This window comes from Lathyrus oleraceus, chromosome 1 (genome assembly GCF_024323335.1).
Source record: "Lathyrus oleraceus cultivar Zhongwan6 chromosome 1, CAAS_Psat_ZW6_1.0, whole genome shotgun sequence".
NCBI lineage: Eukaryota > Viridiplantae > Streptophyta > Magnoliopsida > Fabales > Fabaceae > Lathyrus > Lathyrus oleraceus.
The window spans coordinates 22,055,570-22,070,754 of NC_066579.1; the positions used below are offsets into that span (position 1 = coordinate 22,055,570).

The 15,185-nt window shown below is 33.5% G+C and overlaps 1 long non-coding RNA gene and 1 other non-coding gene across 2 annotated transcripts; one reads left to right on the plus strand and one right to left on the minus strand.

Annotated features, from left to right (window-relative positions):
• Positions 1 to 1,493: 1,493 nt before the first annotated feature.
• TRNAF-GAA (transfer RNA phenylalanine (anticodon GAA)) lies at positions 1,494 to 1,566 on the minus strand. Its single transcript has one exon. It is a non-coding gene; the product is annotated as a tRNA-Phe (tRNA).
• A 9,861-nt stretch (positions 1,567 to 11,427) lies between these two features.
• LOC127136846 (uncharacterized) lies at positions 11,428 to 13,485 on the plus strand. Its single transcript, XR_007808686.1, has 2 exons — positions 11,428 to 11,926; positions 13,217 to 13,485. It is a non-coding gene; the product is annotated as an uncharacterized LOC127136846 (long non-coding RNA).
• Positions 13,486 to 15,185: the final 1,700 nt, after the last annotated feature.

Below are 15,185 nucleotides of genomic sequence, written 5' to 3' on the forward strand. Positions count from 1 at the left end.
AAAATTCCAGACAGAACAAGATTCATGTGGACATTGAGGAGCCACCAGTGAGTCCAAGGTAGATTGTAGCATAATAACAAGATAAACTAAACTCTGATACCACTTGTTAGGGAGTCCGAAGAACGTTGTAAGTGTCAATGTGCTAAACTTCCATAGGTCCAAGAGAACTTGACGCCACATATCCACCCAAAGCCTTAGGGTTTTTTATGTATATGTGGTGTTAAGGTCTCTTGGATCCTAAAAATTTGGCCCATTTACGATTCCGACACTCCCCGAGCTCCCCAACAAGTTGTATTAGAGCTCTGGTTGGCTCGGTGGAGAAGTGGAAGTAGATCCTAGTGTGGATCAAGGCTAGTGATGCGGGTACTCACACATGTGAGAGATATTGTTTGGTTTCAAGTGGGAAAGTGTTAAAGTCTCACATCGACTAAGAATAGAGGAAATTTTGTGTTTATAAGAGATGTGACTCATACCCCCATTGCTTTAAGGATTTAAGTGGATATGTGACGTCAATGTCTCTTGGAACCATGAACGTTTGACCCATTAACACTTTTGGCACTCCCCAGACTCACCAATAAGTGGTATCAGAGTCTTGTTGGCTCAGTGAAAAAACGTAAGTGAATCTTAGTGTGGATCAAAACTAGTGATATGGATGACTCGCACTTTTGAGGGAGATTGTTGGAACTTAACTAGGAGTGACTAAGTCCCGCATCAAATAGAAATGGAGAAAATGTTGGATTTATAAGAAAGGTGACACATACTCCCACTGCCTTAAGATTTTTGGTGGATATTTGACGTCAAGATCTCTTGGATCTATCAAGTTTAACCCATTGACACTTCTCGCGTTCCCTAGACTCTCCAACAATTAATATCCATAGTATATAAATTAAAAATTATAAAAAAAACTAAAAAGAGAGGATAGGAGAAAAACATAAATACTAAAAAGAAAAAAATGTAACAGGATGAGACGGAAGAAGAAGAGGGGAAATAAGTTTTGAATTTTCTTTTTAATACTAAAAGAGAAAGAATAAATTTCCATTAAAAAATTGTGATGCCTTCCTTTAATTAAAATTTTATTATTAAAAATGTAATAGGATGAGACGGAAGAAGAAGAGGGGAAATAAGTTTTGAATTTTCTTTTTGATAATAAAAGAGAAAGAATAAATTTCCATTAAAAAATTGTGATGCCTTCGTTTAATTAAAATTTTATTATTAAAAAAGTTAAAACTTTATCCTTATTTTTCTAATCAAAATTTATAATAATTTTGAAAAACCCCATTTAGCCCCTTCAAGAAGTTTCAATTGTTTAGTTGGCTTGAAAGACTTCAATTGTTTTATGTTAAAAAAAAAAAGACTTCAATTGTTTTATGTTAAAAAAAAAAAGACTTCAATTGTTTTATGTTAAAAAAAATAGTCTTCAATCTGTGTAGGAGCGACCGAGCGAGGGCTAGCAAAACTCAAGTTGAAGAACAAACTGAACTGTAAAAGGAAAATGCGGTGAGCGTGGATCGAACACGCGACCTTCAGATCTTCAGTCTGACGCTCTCCCAACTGAGCTATCTCCGCTGTGTGATAAATTTTAACAAGTGAAAATGGCATTACATTCTGTACATATAACTCATGATTCAAAATGATTTCGCATAGTTTTGTTGTGGCAGAGGCTGTTTGTGGCTTAGATAAAGCAAGAAAAGCAAAAGAAGAAACAGCTATAAGATACAGTTATTCTTGACATGAAGAACAAGAATAACATGTAGCAGAAGTTGTCTATGTTGTGTATTTATTTTATTATTCTTGATATTGATCTAGTAGCAGAAGCTGTCTATGTTGTGTATTTATTTTATTATTCAGAGGAGGATTCGAACACTGTATTCAACTCTATCCTTTATTTGCATCTTATTTGTATAATGCATTATGAGTTATATTAGTGATACACACTTATAACATGTAGATCATTCTAAAGAAAGAACTTTTAATATGTTTAGGCTTCACAACTACTTTGTTGTTGCCCTCAGTTAATCCAACGATAATATGGTAAGAGCAGAACCACCAAATAACCCAAATATGAGTTGCATAGGAGGTTGGATGTGTTCTAAGTATTTAAATTTAAAACTCTCATTTTGAATTTTTTAAGAGAGACAGGATTTTAAAAAGGTCTGTGATCCTAAAAACGGCCGCGACAAAACGGTTTTGATAGATGTCGATACTGATATTGTTATCATCGTTTTTTATATTGAAGAATAAATTGTGGTTAATTCACACGGTGACAACCGCAATCAGTGTCGTGACATCTATGTCAATCGAAATCGTGAAATCTTTATGCGATCGTGACATGAACATTTATCGTTTTTTAAATCCCTGGGAGACAATTATACTCTTACATCTTCATTTAATTAAAATATCATTATTAAAAAATTTAAAACTTTATCTTTAATTTTCTAACAAATATTTATAGTAATTTAAAAAAACCCCATTTTGTCTCTTCAAGAAGGTTCAATTGTTTGGTTGAATTGAAGACAAGGTGTAGGAGCGAAGGCAAAGCAAAACTCATGTTGAAGGAGAAAACAGATTGTTAATGGATTTGTGGTGAGCATGGACCAAACACGAGACCTTCAGATGTTCAATCTGACGCTTTTCAACACTTTCCAACAATCCAAACATCTCTTAATCTCAATTTTCAAAGCATTGTTGGACTCTTTAGTGTATTGGATATCAGAACACTACTGTTGTATGCATTTGATGCAACCAAAGCTTTTATATTGTTTGAGTTGTTTTTGCGATATGATAATTGATTTGATTTCTGAATTTTTGTAAGTTGATTATAATATTGCATCTATAGAGAAATATTGGATTTTGGTTATTGTTTGAATTTTAATGCTACAAAACCAAACCCTTTTATGATATGAGCATTTGATCCAAATAGTCCTCTGTTAACAATCAATTTTGCTTGAAATGTTTTGTGAGGGAGTGTATGTTTATTTCGATTCTCATGTTACAGTATTATGTCACTATCAAGGATACTACATGCTCACCCTTTCCGAGGAAGAGAAGGAAGGGAAAGAATTTGATTTTCATTCATATATATATATATATATATATATATATATATATATATATTTGATTCAAAATATGAAAAAGAATGGGTGGAGATGAATTTTAGTTACAAACATGTTTGATTCACACGGGGAAGGGAGATATTTTATAAATAATTTAGTTTTTTATTATTTTAATTTTATTATAAAAATCATAATTTTTATCATTCATAATTCAAACACAAATTCATTAGCGAAATATAATAAGATTTATCATTCATAATTTGAATACAAATTTATTAACAAAATATAAATATTCAATCAGAAGATATATCATAAAATATTTTATAAAAACGTAATGATAATAATTTATAATTTTAAAAAATAACTGAATACAAGAAAAAAATTATTATAAGGAAAAATATTGAGATAATTAAAAAATGACATCAAAATCTAAAAATTAATAATAAATATGAAGAAAAAAAGCGTACTCATTATAATGAAAATAGTAAAGTTTATAAGAAAAGATAAAAGTAAAAATTACGTTGACTTAAATCTGAGCAAACTTTTAACAACAAAAAAAAGAAATTTGATAAAAAAAACATAAACTTTTAATATTTTGTTAGCGATAAATTATAATATTTATTAAGGTTAATTTCGTCAATATAATAAATTATATTTTAGCATATCTCTCCTTTCTTTCCTTCCAAAAAAAACATCGATCTGGGAGAACAAAAAATCACTCTAGGGGGAATTTGATCTTCTCCTTTTCCCTCTCATCCCCTCCCCTCCAAAAACCCTAAACCAAACAGACTCTTGAGTCTGTTTGACAAAGCATAATCGTGAGCTTACATCATATAAGCTATTAACGTCAACTAATATATCTGCTACTTTTTATCAAATAGAGTCTTATAGTGTCCATAATTTTGTACATGTTTTATAAAATTTCAGGTAAGATCAACATGTGATGAAAATAAAATATCAAAATGGGAAGAATCAAATATATTAAAAGGTATAGCTAATTAATTTAATAAATTCTTTAGGGATATAGATAACATGTCTATTTCACTCATTTTTGTGCTTCATTTCCGGCACAATTAAATAATTTTCATCTCTCAACTTTTCATAATCGGAGAAAACACATTCTTTCATTGATGATTTGAAAATACATAAACCACTTTTTCTTACATTTTCAAAGAGTTTTGAATCATTCTTGAACACTTGTAATCAAATACTTTCATCTTCTATGTCATTCATTTTCCATTGTTGCATGGCCGAATCTCATCTTGATAGATTCGTGATTGTTTGAGGAGATTGATTTTGGATTTAGCGTTTCTTTGAAGGTTTTTTTTAAGTTTTCAGAGAATTGCACGATTGTGTAGTGATGTGACAATTTCAGTGGAAAAGAATAAGGCTTTTCTTTTCAGGTTGACCTTGGTAACCATGTCTATAATTCTACAGGCAGGATATAATTTCTTTTGACATTCGTACAAACCAACACTTAAGATACCAATAAAATTGTGTGGAAATTACCACAGACGGAGACTTAGGAGTAGGTTGTTGAGACTGAAAGATTTGGAAGCGATCTCGAGTAAAGATTTTGCATAGAGTGTAGTTCTTGGAGATGTGTACAAGTTAAGATCCATAATATAGGAGATATTTTATTTTCAGCATATTATTTGTGGATTAGTGATCGTATGAACTCTTGTAATATTGTTGCAAATTATAATGAAAGACCAATAAATTTTCAATGGGAAACCATTGAAGAGTGGATTAAGCACAAAGTGAGGACGAGCGTGCCAAACCACTATAAATCCTAGTGTTCTCTCTCTCTCTCTCTCTCTCTCTCTCTCTCTCTCTCATTTAATTCCGTAGTTGATCGCATGATTAGGTTGTTGTTGTTGCTTTCTAGAATTGCATGCTGAGAGGTTTATCAGTTACTAGCAATTTTTTACATAAGTTGCAGGTTTTGTTAGAATTGGTACTTCAACCTTGTCTTAGTATTTATTAAGTCTGAAACCTATGATAGTAGAATCTTATGCATAATTAAAAAATATTCGATAACACATCTTGTGAAATTGAACAATTTTACAATTCGATTAGTTTTTAATTTGATGGATTTTAATAGTTCAATGGGATACATTATTAACTCATTATGGACATTTGTGAATCTATCAAATAAAGCATAATCTCTTTTTACGCAAATGTTGCTTCCCCCATGTAAAACATTTTGTTTTTGAAAATCTGATTAAAATATTTTTCAAATAAAACTTTTATTTTAGGAGGCTTATTCACCCCCTCTAGATCATTCATAGTATATATTCTCACCCTACAATTAGCTTCAGAGTTGGTTTTTTGATCAAGTCTAAATGACTCAAAAGTTTTAGAACATGGTTGACGACGATCCGAAGGTAGTGTACAATAGAGCACCACTTTTTAAAGAAGAGAATTATGCTTATTGTAATGATAAGACTATGTTCGTTTAATGTTAGTTGGCAAGAATCTATGGGTAGCAATCACCGACATGTTTTTTATCTCAAAAAACGAAGTCGATAATTCTGTTAAAAACCAAACGATTGGATTGGTGATAAGACCAAAAATATTTCATATGATTTGAAGGCAAGGAATATACTTATACCCGCATTAAAAGATAAAATGTATTACTCTACTGACAACATAAGAGTGCACAAACTATGTGGAACTCTCTTCAAACCCTTTACGAAGGTACTAATGACCTTAAAGATTCAAAAATTAATATGTTGAAAAAGGAGTATGAACGTTTCCGTTTGGAAATCGGAGAATCCATGTAGATTCGTTTTCTCCATTTAATCAACAAAGTAGACAATTTGGGAAAGACCATTTCTAACAAAGATTGTGCTAACAAAATTCCGAGTCAATGTGTAGGAAGTGGCAACGAGATTACCACCATTAAAGAGTCAAGTGATTTTAGTTCGTTGGACATCACAATTTTTTTTGAAAAGCTCACCGAACATGAGAATGAAATTAAATGGCTCGCGGAATGTGAAGTAAAGTCGAAGAAGCATGACATATCCTTAAAAGATTTGTCTTCAAGGACAAAGAAAAATAAGGACGAAGGAGATTTTTCTGACGAAGACTCTTCAAAAGAATAAGATATTCATTTATTCGTCAAACACTACAATCAATATATGAGGAAGCATAAGCTTAAGCATTAAAAAAACCTTATTAACTTTAAAAAGTCTCATCCGCACAAGAAGGAACATAAGAAAAAAGAAGAAGATGTCACATGCTTCAGATGCGGAAAATCATGTCATTATAGAACCACATGTCTGAGTCTCAACAAAAATCATAAGAAAAAGAATAAGGAATTCGACAAGACAAAGGGAAAACATGCTAAAGGTCGTAGAGCCTAAATTTCTTTGGAAGAAGAATATTTGAAATCCTCTTCATCTTCTGGATCAAGTTATGATGATGAATGTGTTAACCTATGCTTGATGGCACATAAGAAAAGTGAAGACTCTGAAGTATATACTTTTGATCCTTAAGTTAAACCATCTTATAAGAAATTGTCGAAAGCTTTATGTGAAATGCATGTCGATGCTCTAGATGCTTTCAAGAAAACTTGTCTCCAAAAAAACATATTTAAAAACTTGAAAAGGAGATAAATGATCTTAATATTTCTTTAGATTGTTTAAAATAAGAACATGCATCTCTCGTAGATGAGCGTTTTAGTAATTCAACTACTTTAGTTGAAAATTTAATAAATATAGATTGCACTACTTATCCAATTTTAAAACTTGAAAATGAAAATCTGAAAGAACAATTAGCACAAGATATTTCTTTATCTACTACTATTTATATGTCTTCAAGTCAAAGACGGATTGATTTTGAGAAAAACCCTCGACTTGCTAGAAGAAATAGAAAGAGTATTTCATTTAAATATATATGTCACTATTGTGATAATAAGGGTCGCATTAGGCATATTTTCCATGTTAGGAATGTTAAAGTTCCAAATGGTACCTTGGCTTGGATACCTTAATGTTCCTTAACTAACCTTCAAGAACAAACTAGTTGAGTATCTAAATCTTTGTGAAAAGGTTGTGGTTCCTAGATAGCAGATGTGCAAGACAGTGACGGGATATGCTTCGATGTTTATCAAGTTCGATCACAGAGAAAGGGGTCACGTCATATACTTAAGTCATGTGGCTTCATGGCAAATCGGTTTTCCAAATAGATTTGAAATATTTAAAATATTTAAGTCATGTGGCTAGGTGGCCATTTCTGTTGTTAGCTAAAATTTTGAGCTTAGTAGGATAAAATTGAAGTGTGGTAAAAGATATGAAAATACTATGTACAGGTGAGGAGAACATGTTTGGACACCATAATCACAAGTAACCAATAGGAAACAGACTGGTTCTCGACAAAGGGAGTTGGAAGTCTTGAAGATGTTTTTCGATAGAAACAGTCAAGACATTTAAAAAAGTTACCAACGTTGGCACGTCCAGTTTTAAACTAATGAGGTAACAAAGGGATGATATCAACCACGATATGGTCAGTATGTTTACCCAACAAATTGGTATTGTTTTTAATACTTTAATCCAAAACACAAACCATACTTACTAACAATTGGCGCATCAAATGGTTTAAATTATTGATTTCTTTGCTTCTCCCTAGGTGCCTATTCATCCGGTTCCTCAAATCCAAGTGGGTAGGGAAATTCAAAATCTACGAGTTGCAAATAATGTAGGCTTTCCAAATAATCAAGGGCAACAACGGGTTATGCCCCAACTGATCGAATAACCCATACCTAGGGTAGCCGAATGGGATTTAGGTCGAAATGGACCATAGGTAGTTATACATCCAGAAAAATATTTGACCGACCGAGGTATGAAATCAGAATGTCTAACTTGGCTGAGATATATGTTTTCAATGTTGGTCAAGATGGTCATGTAGGAGCCTTAAACCGACACACATAGGCCGACCCCTGATGTCGGACGACCGAGTTCCTTAACTGATAAAAGGATGACTAAAGGTTAGAAACTGTTACTAAATGATTAATAATCGGTTAGATTTCACTAATGATCATAAAATGGTTATCAATAATTATTAAGTTCGTTACGAATGGTTAATAGACAGTTACGTTTGTTATCACCTTAAAACCTATTAATCATGAGAAGAAAAAAAGGGCATATAAAAAGTTCATAAAACCAAATAGAATAGGGGGATTCATACGATGAAGAACGGAAAAAATAACAAACCTATTAGAGACTTGGAACCACCAATAATGGTGGCAATGAACCTTATTCCAATTACAAACATACCAACCATGCATTTACGACCTCCCTGACTAACATCAGGGAGGTTACCCATTTTAATGTTTTTTGCAAGAGCATTTGGCATCCGTTGTGGGGCTCTGGTAAAACTTTCTCGAGCCACACAAAATCATGTTTATCGTTAGCCACAAAACCAAACCTAGACAATAATCTTCCTGTCATACCCCAATTTTGTCTGGGTATTTTAAACTCATTTGATACATGTCAATTTGTCTACTTTTTCCTTTTTAGTCATATGCATTTTTATCATAAAAAAAGTCACAATAATTATGCATATATGCATTATAATAAAATAGTCAACACAAAGTCAACAATTTACATGTTAAAAAAGTTGACTAAAATTGCATGTAAAACTAGCGTGAACCATATGTGGGTAGTATGAACATTCCCCTCCATACGGTATGACCGAAACCAATGAGAATTAAGTGTTTGGTTTGACATCACAAACATCTCTCGGTTCACAAGCAGACATAAGATAGAGCTCAAAGAGGTGGTGTACTTGGCTCAAAGATAACAGTGTATCACATGAAGTGAATGAAGGTAGTAGATATGAAGGCATCATGAAGATGAATGGAATGATAAGGGAAAGTAATTGAAGTCAAAGAATTGAGGATTTGGTAAAAGTGACTGAAGTAATATGGTTCGGAACCAAAGGTAAAAGTATATTGGAATCCATAGAGGAACAAATTTTGTACCATAGAGAGAAACATGCATATTGGCCAAAAAGAAGGAATCAAATGTTTGGTTTGACAACACAAATAACTCTTGGTACAGACACAAATTGTTGATTAAGCGTCTTAAAGGGGTATATATGGATATCCAAAGGAAATGTATTTAGTTTCAAAGAAACAATATGTCATTGGGGTGAACGCTTATGATTGAAGATAGGTCATGTGTTATGAAAGATATGAATGGAGCCCTAAGGCAGAAGGAATAATTAGGAATGTGCTCGCCAAGGATTCACATCCTCGTGCCTACATATTCTCACTGTACAATGAGAAAGTCAGAGCATTCGTAATTCGTGGAACCACGAGAAAAAAGGAAGGAGATGTGATGAAAAGTATAACTTGTACCAAAGAATGGTAGTATGGGAACCCATAAAGGTAAATGAACTTTGAACCAAATAGTAAACAGGCGTTTTGGCCAAAAAATAAGGAACAAAGTGTTTGGTTTGACAACACAAACATATCTTTATTCACAATGTTTTGGCCAAAAAGAAGGAATAAAATGTTTGGTTTGACAACACAAACATCTCTTGGTTCACAAAGTGGACTCTGATTATACATCCTAAAAGGGTGTATATGGGGGCCCACAAGAAAGTGTTATTTGGTACAAGGAACAATATATCATTGTAGGGAACAAACAATCTGAAACCAAAGAAGAATGGTATATTGGATCCATGAAGGAATAAACTCTGAACCGAAGAGTAAACAGACGTTTTGGCCAAAAAAAGAAGGAATAAAGTGTTTGGTTTGACAGCACAAACATCTCTTGGTTCACAGGAAAGCATTGGTTATGGAATCCAAAAGGAAAAATGATTTGATCTCAAAAGGGTAATTGATGGATGAATGATAACAACCGAGGTACAAATAAATAAGGTAGCTCGCGGAGAATCTGAATCCTCGTGCCTACGTATTCTCACCGTGCAATGAAAAAGTCAGAGCTTTCGTAGTTCGGCCTACGGCAAAAACAAAGCAAATACAATAAGAGACTGAGGCAAGAGGAATAAATATGATATTGGAAGATGAAGAAGACTTGGCCTGTGATTCTCATCATAATTTTCAAATTGTTGAAGAAGAATCCTTGCTGCTCCTTATGATGATAAAGACTGTATCAATCATTCGATTCAAATTACATTAAAGTCTATGAACAAAGGCGAATACCTTGAGCATCTGGGTCATTCATCTCGTACCCAAGGATACCATAGACAAGGATATGATTTCTCCACTCTCGTCATTCTTTGTTACTTAAGGCTCATGGCATACAAATTGAATCACGATTGATAAGTTAATGATGGAGACCTCTGATTGTTTCACTGCTGCTTTGTGAAGGGAGACTTGACAATCATTTGATTTACCTTGCACTAAATTCTATGAAAAAAGGCGAATACCTTGAGAAACTATATCATTTGTCCCATACCCAATGATACCCTGAACAAGGATAGGATTTCTCCATTTTCATCATTCTTTGTTACTTAAGGCTCATGTCGCATCATTTGAATCTTGACTGATAAGTTCTTGAAGAAACACCTTTGATATGCTTTGTATAATCCACTCCTTGATTTTCCTGGGATGCCTTTCATGGAAGTCTGAACTTTAGTCCTTGAGATCCACGACTTACAAAAAGAGTCTCATCAAATGATCAAGGGGTTTTTGATCACTTGACTAGACTGTGGAATTATACATGAATTAAAGGATTTAGTTGATCAAAATTTCTTTTGATCAACTTTAATCGAAAGGTTTGAGTTAATTTGAAATCTATGGTTAAATTAATCTAAAGGTTAAATTTTTTTTATAAGTTATACTAATGGATCATGCAAAGGTTAACGTCAAATTAATCCTTGATTACCAAGTATCACATGAAAATTAATTTGACTAAAATGGTTAATTATTGTAAGTTCATTCCTAATCCTAAGGGAACATGAAATTTGCTAATTAATCCCAGGGTTTAAATGGTCAAATTACATGGTATGTTCAATTAGAGAATTAAAATTAGGATTAAATCTAATTAAAAATCAACCATCCTAATTATTTCAAATAAAAAATAATTCTAATTAACTATTTTAATCCTAATTCCTAATTAATTCTAACATGTTAATCAAGATTATCCTAAATGTAAATTCCTAATTACCCTAATTAACAAGAATTAATATGGCAAAACAATTAATCAAAACAAAAAATAAAAATAAAAAAACAAAAACGAAATGGGCCTGAAAGGGGGTGTGCAGGCAGTAGCATGCACTTGGGCTCTTGTTGCGTAGGCCCACTCTAGTTGATGGTGGACTCAGGGGGTGCAGTCGAATTTGAGGGTGCAGACGAGTTTGAGGGTGCAGAGAGCAAACTTTGGGCCAAAAGCCCAATATTCAAACCAATGCAAGGCTGAAGTGTGTGAAATGAAGGCCGTTACAATTCAGGTACGTTAACCATCAAGTTTTTCACATGTTCTCATTCATTCAAACAGATTCGAGACATCTTTCTTCCCTCCATATGAGCTCCGCTCTATTCCGCCACGCCAGAAATCGCCTCCGGCGGCGAAGGCAATCAAACCAACATCTTAATCACATAACCAGAAGCGCAATTTCATCCTCAACCAGAATCTCTCCTTGCTTCTATCCAATTTCCAACTCATGTTTCGAAATCCAAAATTTGATCCACGAACCCTAGATCTTATAACAGAAATTAAATGGATACCGTGCATGGATTCACATCAAAATCCTAGGGCTAATGATCTTGAGGGTATATAATATGATATGGTAACAAAATTGTGATGAAATAAGAAGAGGAATACCTCCGAAGCAGAGGTTTGCTCCGGCGAACGTTGAATTGAAGGAAGAAGGTTGCAACGCGAGGAAATCACTTGAATCCGGTACGTTCTGCTTCACTTCTCTTCTTCTTCGCTCACTCTACTTCTTCTTCTGTAGCTGTGATTGTTGCGCGTTGCTGCAAAACATGAGTGCAAAAGAGTTGAGAGGTAAACGAGAGAGGATTCAAGTCTTGTTGTTTCAGAGCTTCAATGTGAGGCTCTGAGCAAAAATGGAGAAAGAGATTTGGAGTGAGGGAGAGGGTTTCAGTGAGAGAGAGAGTGAAGAATGAAGAGGATGAAGATTTGTGGTGATTGAATATATAGAGCTTGAATCTTGACAGAGCTTAACTTTGTTAAGCTCTTCATGAGCAATACAGTTGTCGTTGGTAACTCTGTTAGCGGTTAGGATTCAGTTAATGCTAGCTGGAGTTAGTTGAAGTTAGTTGGAGTTGATTTAGAAATTCTGTTATCAGTTAGTTATGAACTTCTGTTAGGTTAGTTGAAACTTCCATTAAAATTGCTTGTTCGGTTGAAATGTACACTATGGTTTTATGAAGCAGTTAGATGTAATATAAAGTTAGAGTTAACAAAAATTTTATTGGTATTGTTAGTTCAGTTAGATGGATGTTGAAATGAATTGTTGTTACATCCTGATAGTTATGGTCGGTTAAATGAACTAGCACTTAGTTTGGATAATTAGCATTAGTGAAATACTATGGAAAATATTTGAATTGTTATAGTTAAACGGTTAAATGTTGGTATTGATTTTAGTTCAATGGAAAGAAGTTATGATTAGTAAAACACTTAGAAAAACTAATTAACTGAAATAATGTTATGCTATCTTGCTATGTTAATGAACTAATAGTATGATGGTTAGTGTGTTGCAGCTAGGGATGGTTGATTAAATGTTGCTATATGAATGTTAGATTGGGATTAAGGTGAAATGAACATGTCATACATGCTATTCTGAACTGCTGATTAAGACTGGTTCTGCACAGGGTCAATTATTTACAAAATGATAGGTTAATGAATTGGTTTTGCTGGTATGTGATGAAGCATCATGTTCTAGGTTACACTAAGAAAAGTTAAGGAATTGCTTGAGCAGGGTCATGTCTTAAGAAAGAATGAGTCTGGTTTGGTAAAGTGTATGAAATTTGATTGAAATGAACTCTGACTTATAAATGATACTTTGCAGTGCAAGATGGCTTGTGTTAATTTCCTTTTCCTATCAACTACTGTTTCTGATATCTGGTGCAGCAGGAGGGCCTACTATCCTTATGTTAATTTTCTTTTTCTTGATTTTGGATGATGTTTAATGATGAACTCAACCTGTTTGTGTGGATTTTTTTGCAGGCCATGCAGATTTAGTTTGTGCCCATAAAATGAGAGTTGCACATTCTACTTGGCTTCCATCGGATTGGAATATTTTGGTCATGAGAAAGTATATGGACATGAATATTAATGCTTAGGATTAGAACCTTTAGGTAACATGTTAGTTGAAAGTTGAAAGTTGAAAGTTAAATGAAATTGTATTGAATGGAATGTGTACATGAATGAAAAACATAGGTTGAATGAAAGTTTGAAAATTGAATAAAATGGAAAATTATATTCTATTGAAGACATTTGATATGTTTGAAAAGAATGTAATTAGAATTAGGTTTAGAATGACAAAAAATGCAATGGTTAACTTTGGTCAACTATTTAACCAAAAAAGTCAACATTGACCAAAAAGTCAACTTTTGAAGAATGTAATTTTTTTAATTTCTTTTTGTAATGGACTATGTATGCCTTTATGAATGAATGGAAAATAAATTGTTTGGATGAAATAAACATGATAGTATGTGAATCAAAACATGACTTTTGGATAAACTTTAATAAAAACCAAATCCACTTATGAATGAATCAAACACTTTTAATCAATGGAATCATAAGTACCATGAGCATATGATAACACATGAACCAAATGGACCAAGGTACGTGGATGCACCAAGAATACATGTCCCTATTAATCACAATGGATCAATGACAAACAAATGACCAAAGATCCATGCACCAATGCAAACATGAATCAAAGACCCATGATCTTACAAACATCATAGGCTTAGAATCATTGGATTAGGAATGATTAAATGGAATGCATATATGTGGATGCTTGAACAAAGCCTTGAATCAGATGAAATCTCAACCATGTAGGCATGTAGATTAACTAGATGGTTCCCATTATCACATGGAGTATTTGATGATTGATGATGCATGATATAATAGTCAAACACCCCTCATAATGAATTAGGGTTTCAAACAAACACAAGGTGAAAAGTCAGGCCATTAGGACCATATCCTTCTTGATTAGGGTTTGAATGCCCTGAGGAGTGCCATGATGAACTCTCCTTGAATCCACCTCTCAAAGATCAGGCAAATTAGGGTTTCACTTCCCCTTTGACTAGATGAATAGCTAAGTCACACCTTCAAGGTTTGATCCACCCACAATCCTAGTTTGTAAGCCAATAACTTTGAATCTATAATGATCAACTAATGGATGAATGATGCATATGAATGAAGCACGAATGTGTACAGATGATTCCTAAGTCAAGGATTGAATGAAAAGATAAAAAGGGGAAGGCAAATTTTGGGGTATGACAGTTGCCCCTATTTAATCTACTTAACCTGAATAGTTGAATTGCGAGAGCTTTTCGAAGATTTGAGGTATAAGTGGATTAAACACCGAAGTATCCAAAAAAATTCCCGTTGAGAATGGATGTAATGGAACGAGAGTTTTGTGATTTCCCAAGGAAAGATTGGGCTTCGGGCGTGCCAAAAAGAACTGGATTTCTGACATGCCAATTAAGGATTGAACTTTTGGCTTTTCTCATTTGCAAGGTTTCATTTTATGCTTTATGAATGATATGCATGAGTGAAACTATGTGATTTACGCATGATGATGATTTATGGAATGGTTAAACCAGATGCTCATATAGAGGGAGGTGGGAATTTTGGGCTAGGATAATGGATATGCATACGTGATTCTTCGACACCTGCTTCAAGCTCAATAGTGGTTGCCACATCCTCCAAATTACCCATGAAGGAACTAGTGAGGTAAAGAAGGCAAGGATGGGTACATTAACCCATGAGTATGAATTCTTCTGAGTGAAACCTACAGAGAGCAAAAATCAAAAGTAAACATGATTCACCCATATCGTGAGTCATATGATAACTCAGGGAAAAAGATTCAAATGAGGAACTAGTTGTAAAATTTCTTAGATACCTAAGTTTTTGCTAGCAACACAAAGTCACTACGATTTTTTAATCTAAGGATCTAGAAACT